Below are 15,554 nucleotides of genomic sequence, written 5' to 3' on the forward strand. Positions count from 1 at the left end.
AGAGACACACACACACACACACAGAGGGAGAGAGAGAGAGAGAGAGAGAGAGAGGCAGAGACACAGGCAGAGAGAGAGAAGCAGGCTCCATACAGGGAAGCCTGATGTAGGACTCGATTCCAGGTCTCTAGGATCACATCCTGGACTGAAAGTGGTGCTAAACTGCTGAGCCACCCAGGCTGCCCCATGAGCGTGCAGCTCTTGATCTCGGGGTTGTAAGCTCAAGCCCCATGTTGGGTGTAGAGATAACTTAAAAATAAAAATCTTAAAAGAAAAAAAAGATGATAGTGAGGAGCATGGCCAAAACTATTCTGGTTGGTGGGATGGTTAAATAACTAGGAGTGAGCATGGCTAGATTGTTTTACTAAACTGAGGCACTCAAGAGAATGACTTGCTCATACTGAACTCCAGTGCCTAGAGCTGTGCTTGAAAATGCATTCGAGTCAGAATTTTGTATGTCTCATGAAAGGTTTTACCTGATCTGAGAAGAAAACCATCAATGGTAAAGAGAAAAAAAAAGTTCTGTATGTTTCCTATCACAGAAATAGAGATGATTAGAAAAATCTCAAGTTTTGAAAAGTTCTATATTTGTGTTTTATTTTAAATACATCCTTTAAAAAAAAGTTTAAAAAATTTTTTAAAAAGTTATATTTATTTATTTACTATTTTAGAGAGAGAGAGAACATGAGCAGGGGTGGGGGCAAAGGGAGATGAAAAGAGAGAGGATCTCAAGCAGGCTCCTGCTGAGCATGGAGCCTGATGCAGGCTCAATCCCATGACCCTGATATCATGAACTGATTGAAAACCAACAATTGAACACCTAATGCACTGCACCACCCAGGTGTCCCTGTTGCATTTTATTTATTTATTTATTTATTTATTTATTTTTTCGTTTTATTTAAAATAAACAAGTATAGGGGCACTGGGGTGGCTCAGTTGGTTAAGTGTCTGCCTTTGGCTCAGGCCGTGATTCCATGGTCCTGGGAATGAGCCCCCATCGGGCTCCCTGCTCACCAGGGAGTCTTCTTCTCCCTCTTACTGTGTGCTCGCTCTGTCTTTCAAATAAGTAAATCTCTAAAAAAATAGAGTAAAATAAACAAGTATAGAGTTGCCTGGCTGGCTCAGTCAATAGAGCATGTGACTCTTGATATCGAAGTTGTGAGTTCAAGCCCCACTTTGAAATAGAGCTTACTTAAAAATGAATGAAGCCAATTAAAATAAACAAACAAACAAATATAATGTTACTTACCTACAGTTTTTCTAATATTTGCAAAAATCACTTTTATAAAAATATTAATACTATATTCTGAAATATTTATAGTTTATCAATCAGATAAATATGTTTGCACCAATAATACTTTAATACTGATTATTTACTCTGCATATAGGCAGAAAAGTATTTCTATAATTGCAATGGGGGAAGAAGATTCTAAGAAAGATGATTTTATTTCTTTTTTTTCTTTTAAGATTTTATTTATTCATTCATGAGAGACACAGAGAGACACAGGCAGAGGGAGAAGCAGGCTACCTGTGGGAAGCCTGATACTGGACTCTATCCCAAAACCCCAGGATCATGCCCTGAGCCAAAGGCATATGCTCAACCACTGAGCCACCCAGATGCCCCAGATTATTTTATTTCTGTTTTAAGATTTTGGCTTTTCTGGAAGGAAGACCTCAATTTAATGTGTATGCTAAAAAGAAACTAAGCTCAGAATAAAAACTGAGCTCAAAGCAGTGTACTGTAATGGACAAAGGAGGTCAAGGTGGATGGATTTGGGTTCTGGACCCAGCTCTGTGACCAGTGGAAGAACTTTGGAGAATCCAGTCCCTCTCTCGGTCTCAGCCTTCTGATCTGTAAAATGTGGGATTTCAACTTGTTGATCTCTACCAGGTCAAAGAGTTTGTTGATTTTATTTGTGATTTTGGGAATGTGATTGGGCCAGATATTGTCAAATTTGGCTGATGTCAAATCGAACAAAAGCAAGCATCATTTCACAAAGCATCTCTTAGAAGAAGTACTCTTTCTCTCCTGTTCTTTCCCTTCTTTTTTTGGCAGTATGCTATTCCCATCACTTCTTATGTGCCGGACATAAAAATATAGTCTGTCTTCTTCTTTCACTTTCCAAGGGATATCTTTGGTTGAGAGCGGAAATGGAAAAGATGTACCAATGAGGAAAGCTGAGTATTCTACAGAAGCAGGCACGAGGAACCACCCAGGCAAAGACAAGAATGAGGAGAATTGAGAAGAAAGGCTGGAATGGTAAGTGTTTGCTAAGGAAGATGTTTATGATGATTTGCTCCGTGTCATGCAATGAAATTCCATCTTCTGCTGCCTTTTCAAGAGACCCAAAGGTAGTAAGATCTGTGTAACTCTTCATGGCTCTTTGGAGCAGGATTTGTCTTCCTTATAGACATGCCAGTGTGATGTACCTGGACATGACATGGTCCTGCTGTTTCCAGGTTCAATATAAGAGCTAGAGAGAGCTACTTTAACTGTAGGCATCACTCATAATGTTATTTAAAAACAGAAAAACAGACCCTGTATTATGTATCAGCTACCTCCTGTATATTTTCTTTAATATTTTGAACAATTCATCAATATAGATGTTTTCCCCCTTATAAAATTCTGCCTTTGGAAAGCTGGACATTTTTATCTTTTTTTAAAAATATATTTTTAAAGATTTATTATTTATTCATGAGAGACACACACAGAGAGAGGCAGAGACATAGGCAGTGGGAGAAGCAGGCTCCATGCAGGGAGCCCGATGCGGGACTCGATCCAGGATCCTGGGATCATGCCCTGAGCCGAAGGCAGACGCTCAACCGCTGAGCCACCCAGACATCCCTAAAAATATATTTTTAAAGATTTTATTTATTTATTCATGAGAGACACAGAAAGAGAGAGGCATAGACATAGGCAGAGGGAGAAGCAGGCTCCATGCAGGGAGCCCGACATGGGACTTGATCCCAGGACTCCAGGATAACGCCCCAGGCCGAAGGCAGCTGCTCAACCGCTGAGCCACCCAGGTGTTCCTGGACATTTTTATCTTGAGACATTCCAGGTCTGCTTTTAGAAGAGTCTCAAGTATTGAATCAAATATGCACAACTTTTAAAATTTCTCCAAGAACATTAGCCATTGCTCTCTGTTGTCTGCTAGATATTAAATTCAGTTAGCTTGAATTATTTTAACATTACATTTTAAAATATTAATATAAATATTAAAAATAAATATTAAGGGACGCCTGGGTGGCTCAGTGGTTGAGCATCTGCCTTCGGCTCAGGGCATGATCCCGGGATCCTGGATCGAGTCCCACGTCAGGCTCCCTGTGGGGAGCCTGCTTCTCCCTCTGCCTATGTCTCTGCCTCTCTCTCTATGTGTCTCTCATGAATAAATAAATAAATCTTTAAAAAAATAAATATTAATATAATAAATATTAGTTTATTTTTTTTTAGTGATCTCTATACCCAGTGTGACACTTGAACTCATGAACCTGAGATCAAGTCAGATGTTTACCACTGAGCAGACCAGACACCCCTGGAGTAAAATCCTTAAACATACTATGCATAAAAAGTATGAATCTATTCTTTCAAACAAAATATTTATATATAGAACTTGGTTCCTCCTCTTACTGTGTACAAAGTTACTCAGAAATTGGTATAGCTGAGAATGAAAAGGTTTTCTGACTCCCAGGCTTGCTCTGATTTTTTAAAAAAGATTTTATTTATTTATTCATCAGAGACACAGAGAGAGAGAGACAGAGAGACAGAGAGACAGAGAGATAGAGAGACACAGGCAGAGGGAGAAGCAGGCTCCATGCAGGGAGCCTGACATGGGACGATCCCGGGTCTCCAGGATCACCCCCTGGGCTGAAGGTGGCGCTAAACTGCTGAGCCACCTAGGTGCCCCTTGTTCTGATTTTTGTTGCAGTGGACTGTCTCAAACACAGAGGCCTCTCCTCAGTTTTTTTTTTCCCCTCAATTCTGAATTCCTTGTCCACATTGCCAGCAACCTCTAACAACAATCATTCAATCATTATTACACTGTGTGTTCCCATCTGAATCAAGGCTGAACTCAGGCTTTGCTCTGGGCTGAGATGACTAGGCACATCATAAACAAGTTTGAAGTTAGGGGTGTCTGGGTGGCTCAGTTGGTTAAGCCTCCCAGTTTTGGCTCAGGTCATGATTTCAGATTGTGAGATCCAGCCCTGGTCAGTTTATTTTATTTTTTAAAAATATTTTTAATTTATTTATTCATGAGAAACACAGAGAGAGAAAGGAGAGAGAGGGAGAGAGAGAGAGAGAGGCAGAGACACAGGCAGAGGGAGAAGCAGGCTCCTTGCAGGGAGCCCGAGGAGGGACTCAATTCCGGGTCTCCAGGATCACACCCTGGGCTGAAGGCAGGCACCATATCGCTGAGCCACCCAGGCAGCCCAGCCCTGGTCAGTTTAGCACTGGGCTTAAGTTTCTTTTTCTCTCCCTCTGCTGACCCCCTATCCTCCTATATCTTTCTTAAAAAAAAAAAAAAAAAAAAAAAGCTGGAAGTTGCACAGAAGTGCTGCAGCAACCTATCCCCAGGCTCTGATCTTTCTACCCACACTGGCTAGTTTTGTTTCTTCTGAAAAAAAAACCAAGAACAAGAGGCAGATGTATGGGCTCCCTGCATGGAGCTTGCTTCTCCCTCTGCCTGTGTCTCTGCCTCTCTCTGTGTGTGTCTCTCACGAATAAATAAATAAAATCTTAAAAAAAAAAAAAAAGATGCAGATGTACTTAAAAAGCCTTTGGCTCTGTCTCTGCCCAGTGTGCCCATAGTGCCCTCTCGTGGCAGAGTGGAGCATTTCTGAAAAGGCAATGGAGAATCTGACTATAGCACAACTGATGGGAAATTCTACATACTCATCCATGTTAGATGTCTTCATGTGTTCAAAAGAGAGGTCTCCATTCTTGTGATATTCTGTTAGTTGAAAACTGTTGAAAACTATTAGGTTTTATCTAAGATACTAAAGAAGTATATTGGTGCACCTGACAGACCGGCTAATTCTTCTGATGCTGGGATAGCAAGAGAGCCTCGACTTTTTCAGAGAGAAAAGTCACCTCTTCTATTGCCCATTATTAAATACTCAACTGTGTTGACTTTGTTCCTCCTCCTTGGTAAGAGTTTTGAAGGATCACTTAGACAACCAGCTTGTGAACTTCCAATTATTAAAGGAGTAACTTGGATAATAGGACCATTTTAGATACAATTATTGCAGAGTTGGGGAACATTACTGGTAAGAAAGGATTCTTGAGACATTGTATGCTAGGAGTAGCAGGGGGATAGAAAGAGCTAGGGGTGGGAGGGTGGGGGCAGAAAGAGCTACACTTCCACTGTATGGAGCTGGTGGTTATCCACTTAGTGCTCCAGGGCGAGGGGACGTTCAGGGAGTACTAGACCATAAATGTCTTCTTCGAATTTGTACTCGTAAAACTACTTTTGCAAGATTTCTCTGGTGCTTATCATTCAGTTGAATATTAACTATGTGTGAGAAACACAAGCAATCATGAGACCCTTTCAGAATTTTGCAATCAGCCGTATTTGATCCTCATGGGAAATATGCAGGCTATCAGTCAGCCTCCTGGGCTAAAGGTGAACATTTTCCTGCTGCCATCTCTCATCATAATGACCAAGCTCCTCTGCGTACAAAAAAAAAAAAAAAAAAAAATCAATGCCACTTTCTATTTTTTAAGAATGAAACCACTATATTCTTTTTTTTTTTTTTTTTTTTTTTTTAGCCATGATGATTTTCGAGCTCCGTTGTGGTGATATAGACATGTATAATTAGCATAGTAGCCAAAAATGATGAGTCACTTGACAGTGAACCAGATGTGGAGAGGTAATCTGTATGTCTTTGTTAACAGAGAGTGCATCAAAATAACCATACTCACTTTGTATTTTCCTTTCATAGTGTCAATGCCAACAGAGGGCTGAAATTATCCCGCATCCAACCACCAAAGACTACCGTGTTTTGGGACATGAAGAATCTGGCACTAGCGGTCCGACATCACAGTGCGGTACCAATTGCCTCCACCTTATTTTTGTTTCCCATATATATTACGAAACACTTCCTTTAATAAAAAGGGCTCTCTTCGTCTATGCAAAATATTCTAATTCAAGGACCTAACCGCCACACATAGTACATGGCCTAGAATACAAGTTCAGTTTCAAACACTTGAAAGTGGGGCATGGGGGCCTCCTTTTCTCTCTAAGAGCACCCCTGCCAACCTTGCTACACCACTATATTGAATTTCCTCAAAGCAAACGAAAACAAAAGCCTTTTATATTGCCATGTATTTTTAAACCAGTGGCTTCTTTCGCATAGTTCCACTTATTACGTAACTAAGGAGAAAAAAGACTATTCATACGGAGAGGAAAATTCTTTGAAAATGTTGCAAACTTTGTAAAATACAGCATATTATGAAAAAAATAATTTTCAATGAAAAAAACAATTTAAAAAACTGATTAAATGTTAATGTAGGCACCCCAATAATTTTAGAATATTCTACACAAAATCTATGTATTAGGTTTCAGTGAAGTGAAAACTATCCTGCAGAGATGGAAATATACCTTGATGTTTTGTTCATGTTCTTTACAAAGGATTGGCATCTCTGAAGACAGAACAGATAGAAAAAGGAAGTCCGTTTTATTAATTTTTTTATTTTTATGTTTTGAAGTCTGTGTTTTAAAAAATGATCTTAGGCAACCATGACCTTCACATTTGTCGAAATTTGACTTGCTCTGCTGTTATTAATGGGCTCAGGCAAATTTACTTCCTTATAACATTTATGTATGTCACATGATAGAATAAATATTCAAAGACAAAATCAATCATAAATAAAAATAACCCATAATACTTATTATGAGGAAACTGAGGCATGGCCTATCAAACCTTTTAATAGGCTAACAAATCAAACTGAAAATATTTAGCAACTTTACTCATATTTGCTAACAGCATCTTTCTGAGATAATTCCAAGTGGCTTACAGACCATACCATTATTCCTATAGATAAGAAAGTCTGAAGGGACCTGCACTACTTCAAATCTCTATTTTATTCATTCATTCATTCATTCATTCATTCACGAGACACACACACACACACACACACACAGAGAGGCAGAGACACAGGCAGAGGGAGAAGCAGGCTCCTTGCAGGGAGCCTGACATGGGACTCGATCCCAGGTCGTCAGGATCACACCCGGGGCTGAAGGTGGCGCTAAACCGCTGAGCCACCAGGGCTGCCCTATTTTAGTTTTTTAATAAATAAATGACCAGGCTTGTCATTTTAAACATTGGGTGAACTTTTAATTTTACAGTTTTAATTTTGTTTTAAGTGTAGTGTTTCCTATTGAGAAATTTATGAAAGAAAGCAATTAATAGTTTTTAAAAATATTATGTTGAAACTAGTACTTTTCTAGAGTTTTTTTTTTTTTTTGAGGTTTTATTTATTTATTCATGAGACATAGAGAGAGAGGCAGAGACATAGGCAGAGGGAGAAGTAGGTTCCTTGCAGGGAGCCTGATGTGGGACTTGATTCTGGAATCATGCCCTGAGCTGAAGGCAGATGTTCAACTGTTGAGCTACCCAGGCATCCCTTGTTTTGTTTTTTTAAGTAAACTCTATACCCAACATGGGGTGACAACTCATGAACCCAAAATTAAGAGTCATGTGCTCTACTGAATGAGCCAGCCAGGTGTCCCCTTTTCCCGAGTTTTTATTTGGGGTGTTCATTAAATTGCTGGATTATTGGGGAGTGTCACCTTCTGGTTCAGTTCATTCAGCTCATTCTTGGAGGCAGGAAACACTTTTCTCTGAAAAGTTTGCATAAAGCCTTACTCCTAGGCAGTCTTTAGGTGGTACCATAATATTGTTATGATGTGGCATTTTATAACACATTTCTACAATTGCTAATCCATATGACTCTTAGATTTTGTTTTGTTTTGTTTTTAAGTCCTCTCTACACTCAACGTGGGGCTCAAATTTATAATCCTGAGATCTCCACCAGCTAGGCCAACCAGCCATCCCTCCATTTGAATCCTAAAGTAGTGAGAACAGATGCTGTTGTCTTGTTTTCCAAGGCTCCAGAGGTAAAGGAACATATCCAAAGACACAGAACTATAAATGGTAGAAGTAAACTTTGAACTCCAAATCTTTGTGACTACAAATTTTGAGCTTTTTTTTTTTAAACTTAGGGTAAAATGTTCTAGATCCTTATGGGGGAGGGGCTTTATTATTATTATTATTATTATTGAGGTATAATTGGTATATAACATAAATTCAGGTGTATAGCCTAATGATTTGAAATATGTATAAATTGTGAAATTCTCATCACAATAAAAACTAGATCCTTTTTTTTTTAAAGACTTTATTTATTTATTCATGAGAGACGCAGAAGAGAGAGAGAGGCAGAGACACAGGCAGACTCCATGCAAGAAGCCTGACGTTGGCCTCGATCCCTGGTCTTCAGAATCACACCCTGGGCTGAAGGCAGCACTAAACCGTTGAGCCATCAGAGCTGCCCAAACTAGATCCTTTAATAAGCAAACTCTTACTGCTACCAGCACTCCCAATTCCTCACGAAACACTACTACTACTGGGCCCAAGTGGGGTTACAAGGAAATGTAGGAAAGATAAGCCAGTCTAAGCTCATGATGCTTACTGGCATCTTGGCAGCTGGCTACGTACTGTTATAGCTTTACCTTGAAGGAGTAAACTTTTTTTTTTTTTATTCGAGAGAGACAGAGAGAGAGAGGCAGAAACACAGGCAGAGGGAGAAGCAGGCTCCATGTGGGGAGCCTGACGTGGGACTCGATCCCGGGTCTCCAGGATCACGCCCTGGGGGACTCGATCCCGGGTCTCCAGGATCACGCCCTGGGCCTAAGGTGGCACTAAACCGCTGAGCCACCCGGGCTGCCCTTGAAGGAGTAAACTTTAGTAAAGTTTTAATATATTAGGATAATCTGTTGCACAATTCCCTCCCATCATCCCATCACCTTAGGCACCCACATGCCAAATAAGCAGAAGTTTATCAGGAAAGATTACAAAAGGGACACCTGGGTGGCTCAGTGGTTGAGCATCTGCCTTTGGCCCAGGGCATGATCCCAGGATGCTGGATCGAGTCCCACATCGGGCTCCTTGTGGGGAGCTTGCTTCTCCATCTACCTATGTCTCTTCCTCTCTCTCTCTGTGTCTCTTATGAACGAATAAATAAAATCTTTAGAAAAAAAAAGAAAGATTACAAAAAAGTGCTAGCGAATGCAGCCGCATTCCTAGCTCCAAAGTTATCTCCAGGTCGCAGCTGGTTCTCACTTTCCTGCCGTCTGGCATCTTCTGACGTTCAGCTCTTGCTCATGAGCACAGGAAAAGTCCCAGATGGATCCCAACACTCAACATTTGGCACCAAATGTCCCATTTGGATCTTTCCATGACTTTCCCAATATCCAGCCCCCACAGAGAAGAATAATGCTAGCATTGCATAAATGCTACTGGGGAAAAAATAAGAGACAGAGAAGGAGGAGGGGAAAATAGAGAGAGAAAGAAAAAGTCTGTTCTAATAGATTGCGTTGATTTCAAAAAAGATTGTGGGTGATCACTTAATGGCACTTGTGGTTAGAGTGATAGTAATTAAACAAATTAAATTGAGTATGTTTTTAATGCCAGCCAGTGTGCCAAGAACTTTACATGCATTATGTCATTAAATCCTTATAGTCATTTCATGAGATATATTCTTGTCCCCATTTTACAGATGAGTAAACTGAGATTCAGAAAGTCATAGTAGCTTGCTCAAGCTCACTTCATTTGCAAATTATGGGGCTGAAATTTTTACCAAGACTCAGAGTGGCATTTGGGTCATAAAAGCATTGTTTAGGGAGACAAAGAAAGGACATATGGGTTAGGGGGAGAGTGAAGTAATCACTGACTTCCTTCCTTAAGTCTTACCCTGATTCATTTATATAAAGCTGCTATGATTTGATAGGAAACGTGCAGCTGAGATGAAGCATGAATGGCCCCTCATTTTCTTAGGATTGGCAGTTGATAAAAGTATTTGTTGTGCTGATATATAAATGATGCCCTATAGGAGGATCCTTTTCTGCTTTGCAAATCAAATGCAAGAAGCTTGCAGAGCAAACATCATGGTATAGACACTACAAAGTAGTTTCTCTGCGCTGCAGAAATGGATAAGAATAGATTGATTCATTATTATTTTTAGACAACGTATTTATGTTTTTGTATTTGTGCTTTATTACAGTGAAGAGGGCAGATAAACCCTTTTCATGGGCGGCCTTATTTTTGTGTTAAAAGGCTCACAAATACACATGTTATTTCTTCATTAATTTCTACCAGTGTTATTGGCTATATTCTCTATGTTGTACTTTTCATCTCCATGACTTGTTTATTTTATAACTGGAATTTTATTCCTATTAATTCCTTTTATCTATGTTGCCCGTGCCCTTACCCACCTCCGTTCCAGCAACCGCCAATTTTTTACTCTGAATTTGAGTCTGTGTTTCTAATGTTTGTCCCATTCACTTACTTTTTTTTAAAAAGATTTTTATTCATTTATTTGAGAGAGAGAGATTGCGAGCAGCAGGGAGAGGTAGAGGGAGCAGACTCCCCACTGAGCAGGGAGCCCAATGCATGACTCCATCCTAGGACTCTGAGATCATGACCTGAGCCAAAGGCAGACACTTAACCAACTAGGCCACCGAGGCATCCCTTTTAGGTTTTATTTTTAAGTAAGTCTCTACACTGAAGGTAGGGCTCAAACCTACAATCCCGAGGTCCAGAGTCATATACTCTACTGACTGGGCCAGCCAGGTACCCTGATCTAATGTATTTCAAAATAGTTCCTTTTTCCCTCCTCCTGCCAAGGGAGAAAGTGGTAGAGCTCCAGGACGTACAGCAGAAGGATGGGGTCCTGCTGATAACTGAGTTCCCTGGAGTTTGTATCTCTTGGACTCGTCTACACTGAGCCTCCAGTAATTCATCAGTGAGAGTTCAGGTTTCCCTGCCCTGACACTGGTTCCCCTGGCAGTATTTGCTTTGGTGAGTTCTCTGTATCTACCTGTCAGTCTCTCCAATTTGGGGGGAGGGGGACAGTGGTTTGCCCAGGGACTTCCCTTTTCTAAGGAATCTAAAAAGAAATGTTGATATTTTAGTTTGTTCAGCTTTTTACTTTTTGTTACGATGGAGTGACAACTTCTAAGCTTCTTAGATGCAATACTGGAAAGCAGAAGTCCTCTTACATCTTTTAGAAATGAGAAATATTGAGACTAAAACCTCTTCCTTTTCTTCCTTCTGTCTGTAGGCTGATAGCAGCTATAATTATCAGTGAAAGGATTTATTCATAGAGGAATCTGTATGCATGTAAGATAATCTCAGTGTGAAATATATTTCATGTACATTAGATGCTATGATTTGATATACAACAACATAGTAGTAAAACCACACACACAGCTTCTGGAGGCAGATATACTGTGGTTCAGATACTGGCTTTGCCATATATGACATGTATGGTTTAAAGCAAGATAGCCTATTTGAGTTTCAGTTTTACATCTTTTAAAAATGGATAATATATATGAATATAAAAATATAAGTATTTTATTTATTTTTTAAGATTTTATTTATTATTCATCAGAGATACAGACAAAGAGAGGCAGAGACACAGGCAGAGAGAGAAGCAGGCTCCATGCAGGGAGCCCGATGGTGGGACTTGATCCTAGGAGACCAGGACCATGCCCTGGGCCAAAGGCAGGCGCTAGACTGCTGAGCCACCCAGGGATCCCCCATGTAAAATATATTTTAAGAGGGATAATCGGGATAATCGTGCCTGTATGCAGAAAATCAGCTACAAGACATAGCATAGACAGGCACAGCGGTCCTGAGATTGCCACTCTTTGAAAGGCCTGCTTGCAAGGTTGGCCCTTGATTGGCAGTTTGGATTTGGCAAGAAATGGTTTATGCCAAACACCTGAGTTCTTTCTGGGAGTCTGGAATTTGAGACATGCTAAGTACAGAGTGCCTGTATGAGCAGGCCCCCATAAAAATCTTGGGCACTGAGTCTTCCAATGAGCTTTCTCTGGTAGATAACATCTTGCATGCATTGTCAGAGCTCATTTCTAGAGGAATTAAACATATCCTGCATGACTATACTAGGAGGAGACTCTTGAAAGCTCAGGGCTTCCTTTACACTTCACCCTATGCAACCTCTCCCAATGCCAATTTTTCTTTGTATCTACTTACTGTTATAACTCAACACCATGAGTGTGATAATATGCTGAGTCTCATGTGTTTTCCTAGCAAATCATTAAGACCAGGATTGGCCTCTTAAACCCCTCACATAACCTTACTTTACTAGATTTTTCTGGAAAATTAAATATGATTATACTTATCATAAGATTATAGTAGTTAGGGATCCCTGGGTGGCTCAGCGGTTTAGTGCCTGCCTTCGGCCCAGGGCGTGATCCTGGAGTCCTGGGATCGAGTCCCACGTCGGGCTCCCTGCATGGGGCCTGCTTCTCCCTCTGCCTGTGTCTCTCTCTCAATCTGTCTCCCATGAATAAATAAATAAAATCTTTAAAAATAAATAAATAAAGGACATGAGACAGGAAAACAGTACCAGCTAAGCTTGAACTTTTCTGAACATTTTCCAGAGTGGATTCCCCTAAAATAATCACAAGTACAAAGCTTTTATTTATAGTAGAAAATTGGGTCACTTAGGACACTGTATTATTGTTGGGACCCTTCTGCTAGACTTGAGGCAGTAAAAACTTTATGAATTCCAGCCAGATAGCTATCTTTTCTGAGTGTGTGGTGGGAGGAAATGAAGCATTGCCCTATTCTCAGCCTTTGAGAAAATAATTTGCCCTAGCCACTTCCTCTGCTTAAAAAAAATGTAATGTATTAATATCTGACAAGAACCCATGTGAGATCAAGACATGAGGACAACAGGATGTACTTTTTTGTTTTTAAGGTAGAATTCTCATGCCTGACTAATCAACTAGAAAGTTTGATATTTGCATGCCTTAAGAAGAAAGATCCTAGATGGTTTGGGGTTGTATTCTCTACCTTTTATTTACCCAAGCTGGGTTCCTACATGTAAATTGAAGTATTTCTGCTGGGTCCTCCAGGTTTTAACCACCTTCATTGTCATGTTTATAAAAAACAGACAAAAACTTGAAGGCAAAGATACTTTTTTGGTTTCTGCTGCAGCAATGATGTGCAGGCCTGCTAGGTTTGGGTGGGATCTTGTGCAGGAAAGTACTCTGTGTCAGGCCCAGGGTGAGGTATGAGCAGCCCTGTCAGTCAGGCCATATGATCTTGCACACTGCATGGTGTTGGAGCTGTGATTGGTAAGGAAGGATTTTATGGCAAGTCCCAGTGGGGGATCACAATTTAGAGCCTTGGGAAGTGAGAACACAGCCATGCTATCTGCAGTAGAGAATCACATGTCTTTGAAAAAATGATTCCTGTCATGCTGTAAAGCTCTGGTCAAGATAGAAGGCCTGTCAATTGGTCACCAAGCGATCATGCAGTAAAATTTCTCATCACGAACTGGGGCAGATCAACCAAGTCCTAAATAAGGGGGTCCTAGCAACAATCCATCATAAACTGAAGGTGCTACATTTAGAATTGAGAATATCAGGAACAGAGGGTACAAGTAAGTTGCATGAGCAGGATCCCAGACAACCCCATGGTCCCTAACCACTATTGCCCCAGTGCCCCTCTTCAGCACGTACTCAGGACTGTATGGGCATTCTGCATGACCAGCCAAAGAATAAAAAGCAGTCAAGTTTGTTTTGCAGATGGGTGTAGCCTGCATAGGAGGGCAAGCTAAAAATGGATCATATCTTTTCTACAGACCTCTCAGCAACCTTAAAAGATAATGGCAAGGGGAAATCCTCCCAGTGGATAGAACTTTGAGTAGTGTACTTTGTGTGGAAGAGATGTACACTAGGGTTAGAATATATAGGAACTCATGGACAGTGGCAGATGGCCTGGCCAGTTGACTAGCGGTCTGGAAGGAAAGGAGGTTGGAAGGTTGCAGACTAGGAAATCTGGCGTAGAAGTATATGAATAGAAATACAGGTGTGGGCATGAAACGTGTCAAATGTTAACATGTCTCAGAGAGTAGCAGCAGAAGAGGCATGAAACAACCAAGTAGACACAATGACCTGGTCAGTTGACTGACAGCTAGTCCTATCATTCATCATTTCAGTGCCAGCATGATAGACACATGAATCAAGTGGCCATGGTAGTGGGACAGGAGATTATGCAGGGAATAAGCATTATTGATTCACACTTACCAAGACTGCCACTGATGAATGTCCAGCTGCCAGCAACTGACCCTGGGAGAGAAGTTGACATATTGGGTCCATTTTTTTTTTTTTTAAGATTTTATTTATTTTCTCATGAGAGACACACAGAGAGAGGCAGAGATATAGGCAGAGGGAGAAGCAGGCTCCCTGCGGGGAGCCCTATGAGAGACTTCATCCCAGGACACTGGGGTCATGACCTGAGCCGAAGGCAGCTGCTCAACTGACCCTGCTGGATCCATTTTATCTTGGAAGGGCCAGTAGTTTCTTCTCAAGAATAGACACATATTCTGAGCCTGGGTTTGCCTTTCTCTACATTCTGAGCCTCAGCCAGAACCATTCTGTAAGGGTTTATAAAGTGTTTAAGGACAGCCCCAGTGGCGCAGCGGTTTAGTGCTGCCTGTAGCCCCAGGCCTGATCCTGGAGACCCTGGATCGAGTCCCATGTCGGGCTCTCTGCATAGAGCCTGCTTCTCCCTCTGCCTGAGTCTCTGCCTCTCTCTCTCTCTCTCTGTGTCTCTATGAATAAATAAATAAATAATCTTTTAAAAAAAAGTGTTTAATACACTGGTCTGGGGACACCTGGGTGGCTCAGTGGTTGAGCATCTGCCTTCAGCTCAGGGAGTGATCCTGGATTTCTGAGATCTAGTCCCACATCAGGCTCCCTGCATGGAGCCTGCTTCTCCCTCTGCCTATGTCTCTGCCTCTCTCTCTCTCTCTCTGTGTCTTTCATGAATAAATAAACTCTTAAAAAACAAAACAAAACCAGACTGTTCTGGTATCCCACGTAACGTATCAGACCAGGCAGGGACTCAGACTCACTCTACAGCATAGGAAATGTGGGAGTGGGCCTGCAATCATGGTCCTATCACACTCCGTTCCACCAGAAACTGCCATGCTGAGGGAGTGTCGGAGCAGCCTGTGGAAGGCATAATTTGAGGACCAGCTCAGAGGCAGTACTTGGAGAGGTTAGCCTGTGTTGGGGTTCTCCACTGGGACTTGCTGTAAAGACTGCACTGTGTCTCTGACACCAGAGGGCCTGATGACAGGGTTGCTAGCACCATAGCTTGGACTTCATGCAGACCTATTTCCTGCTCTGGGACTCCCTCAAGGCTGACAGCCTTTTGTGTCACCCAGTATATGGGTCAAAGCCTTATCTCTAGTTGTATAACGTGTTGTCTTTGGAACTCAAAGAGGCCCAGAAGGC

At 41.2% G+C, this 15,554-nt stretch overlaps 1 long non-coding RNA gene across 3 annotated transcripts in view; it reads left to right on the forward strand.

Moving 5' to 3' along the window:
* LOC140639804 (uncharacterized) overlaps positions 1-15,554 on the forward strand; it is a 66,339-nt gene that overhangs the window by 41,224 nt on the left and 9,561 nt on the right. For 2 of the 3 annotated variants that reach the window (XR_012036449.1, XR_012036440.1), the window contains 2 exons: positions 2,128-2,260; positions 5,944-6,049. This is a non-coding gene — a long non-coding RNA (uncharacterized lncRNA). Of the gene's footprint in view, positions 1-2,127; positions 2,261-5,943; positions 6,050-10,905; positions 11,204-15,554 lie in introns of those variants that run through there. The other variant, XR_012036451.1, reaches the window with a different exon arrangement.

This window comes from Canis lupus, chromosome 1 (genome assembly GCF_048164855.1).
Source record: "Canis lupus baileyi chromosome 1, mCanLup2.hap1, whole genome shotgun sequence".
NCBI lineage: Eukaryota > Metazoa > Chordata > Mammalia > Carnivora > Canidae > Canis > Canis lupus.